The following is a 3,211-nucleotide window of genomic DNA, read 5'->3' as shown; positions in this document are numbered from 1 at the left end:
AGCTGCTCTGTTGTTCTGAGGAGATGCTCATCTATCACAGCTTCTGCAGGAGTGCAGTATACTCTGTCCTTGCATCAGGCCTACTCTCCTGGCCAGTGTCTGCAGAGCAAATCATGGCTGTGTCCCTCTCTACCCACTTGTTTATAGGGTGGGTAGAAGTTAGAATTGAGCCAGGTTCTCACTCCCATGCTTGGAAACAAGATGTGATCAGGTCTAAGCCTGGCCTACCAAGTATCTTAGTATCATAATTGCTGCCAGCATGCTGAAGGGCCATTTTACTTCTAACTATCATGTAGCACTTAATTATTAGCTCTCCTGGTGCCTTTAAAGAAAGGGTAATTGTTAATATATTATGACCTGTCTACAAATGCTAGGCACAGCATAGCCAATTAAAGATAAACATCCAGCCCTAGCTCTGAATGTAAAAATACTCCCCTTCAGGCTTTTATGAAGTTTTGTGCTATTCCCTATGCATCTCCTTTTGTTTCTTTGGCAATTTTGTTAAATATGAATTACTTCATATTTACACAGAACCACTTTTGGACTTTGCCATCCTGTTGAAACAACAACAGTAACTGTTTGTGAGTAAGCTGCACCTAAGCACCAAAGGTGTTTAAGAGCCTTTTATCCTTTTATTTTTTTTAAACCAACTGAAAGTTGACAGATGCTTCCCCTTTTGACTTAACACCACTGTGGTTTGTCCACATTGGGTGCATCTACATGTACTCTTTACTGCAGACTTGACTAATTAGCTCTGCACTAATGTGTCACCATCTACACAGCCACCATTATGGGGGTGCAGTAAATGAGCTAGCTCCACTGTAGCTCAGAGGTTATACTATTTTACGGTGGAGTACTTAACTCTGCCGAAATAAATGTGTAGATGGTGACAGGGGCCAGCTGGGGTATGAGGGTGCTAGAGCGAGGGTGGCTGCCTGCTGCCTAGCCCCGCACTTTAGCACTTTTGTGCCTGAGTCAGCCTCTCTGCCATCCAATGCCACCACCCAGACCCTGGAGCTGACTCCCTGGGCCCCTCCCCAGATCAAGCTGCTATGGTCCTGGGTACACATGTAGACACTGTACCCAGGAGCATCTGGCTCTGTGTACAACTGCACCAGAGTTTATCACATCATCTTCATACACATGTAGATGCAGCCATTAAGTCTTACCACATGGACCACATGAGTTCTTTCAAGCTCTTCTCATCAGGTAAGTGGTGAATGTGGAAGTATACAAATATACCAAATTTCTTATTACAAATGTTCACTTTGGTAAATATTCATGATTTCAAGCAAAGCCAAACCAAAACCATGTGAAACCCCATCCTTGACAAAGGTTCTCTAAGATAAGCCTTCCATTTGAAGACCATCCCTCACATCCTTAAGAATTCCATATAGTTTTACCTATGTCAAAAGAAAGACTGGGAGAGGATCTAACACTCTACCAACACCCACTTATCACACTAACAAAATTAAAAAAAAACAGTCTGACCTCTCAGACTAGTAAAAAAATCACCCTTGCCCATGGTGCAATCAACATTTTATTTTTTGTCATTCATGTCCTGCCAGTATTGTTATGAAGCTATATATGGAATGTTGTATTACTTGGACTCATGCTTGTTCTTGGATCTAATCTTCTAACAGTCTTTGTAAGCCAGAAAGGCTGAGAATTATAATTAGCAGAATTGATATCAAAATAGTCATTGATGTGTCCTGTTTGACTGTTATGCTTATGAAAATATGGTATAAAAACTGCAATACTCATACCTACTTCTTTTAATCTATTGTTAAAGTAATTAATAGCTGGCTTTTAATTTGTACTCTCTTCCAAACACTGTTTTTAGAAATAAAACAGAAAAATAATGTATAATCTTAAAGAACACAGTTTAGCAAAGATGTTTGATACTAACATATATCCTAATGTGCTTTTAGCCCATATTTTACTCCACAGAAAGATGTGTGTCTTGAATTCAAAGCAATAAAAAAAATTGACATGAAAATTCTCATTTGTGATTTAGCAGATTATACTCTATTTAGAAGGTTTGTCTGTTTGTTGTGTTTATGATTCAAAATGTTCTTGATACTTGGTATGCTTTCCTTCTTGCACTTGCAAGTTGACAGCCCTCTCCTTGGTTGACCACAACCAGTTAAGATTTTTTTAATATGCTACTCTTAACTCCATAAGATAGCAAAATGTTTAAGAACCTGTTAGTTAATGTTAGCTGACTCACTTGCTAGAGGTTATTTTTTCTGACCTTACAGATCTGCTGCTAGGAATCCACTGGATGCAACAGATAGAAAATTTAAGCTGAATACAGTAATTCAAATTAGTCATATGTAGGTTTCCCTGTACTGAGGTAATTCACTAAAATAACTTGTTTCTACATATATGTGTCGCTGCCGTGCAATGCAGCGAGGGGTCTGGAGCCTTAGAGGCCATCAGGCGGGTACTTATGACACTTGGAGTGGAATTAGGCACAGACGCTTATCGGTTGCAAAGCAAGATTGCTTATCCATGCGGGGTCTGGAGCCTTAGAGGCCATCAGGCGGGTACTTATGACACTTGGAGTGGAATTAGGCACAGACGCTTATCGGTTGCAAAGCAAGATTGTTTACTCACGCCATCAAGGTGGTGAATAACGGAGGTCAGAGGTACTTGGTTAGTTACAGCTTCGAGTTCATTAGGTCGGTCTGCATAAGCGTTCGCGCAGAAATGGTCGGGCCGGCAGTCGTTGATTTACGTCTGAGATTGGGTCGAGACGGGGAACTGACAAGTGATCAAATTGTCAGTCACTCTGACACGTATGTTCAGAGGTCTCCAAGGTGCGTACGGAGGTTCCTGACTTCGCGGAAGTGTATGCGGGTTTTATTTGTATAATAGCCAATTGCTTTTTGCCACGTCATAAATTTAATTAGAATCACCAATTATATAGCGGTTTTGCTAGGGTATTATCACAGGGCTACTCCCTGTTTTCTTTGACCAATTATAATGATTTATGCAAAGCACAGAAGGTTAAAGTTTCATTTCTGTTAGTGGCGCAGCAATAAATCTCTTGTTGGCATACACAGCAAAAAAGCTGTTACTATCATTTTGTTAACCCTTAGTTAACCTAGTGCAAAATAAAACTGCTTTAAATAGTATCTCTTGCTTGTGGCATGGGCACTGCTATAATTGGGTTGTGACATGCCCCCTTGCCCATGGCACAGCAAGT

The sequence above is a fragment of the Alligator sinensis genome, unplaced genomic scaffold, assembly GCF_000455745.1.
Source record: "Alligator sinensis unplaced genomic scaffold, ASM45574v1 scaffold342_1, whole genome shotgun sequence".
In the NCBI taxonomy this organism is placed as follows: domain Eukaryota; kingdom Metazoa; phylum Chordata; order Crocodylia; family Alligatoridae; genus Alligator; species Alligator sinensis.
The sequence above is the reverse complement of the archived record's forward strand: the minus strand, read 5'-3'. Positions refer to the sequence as shown.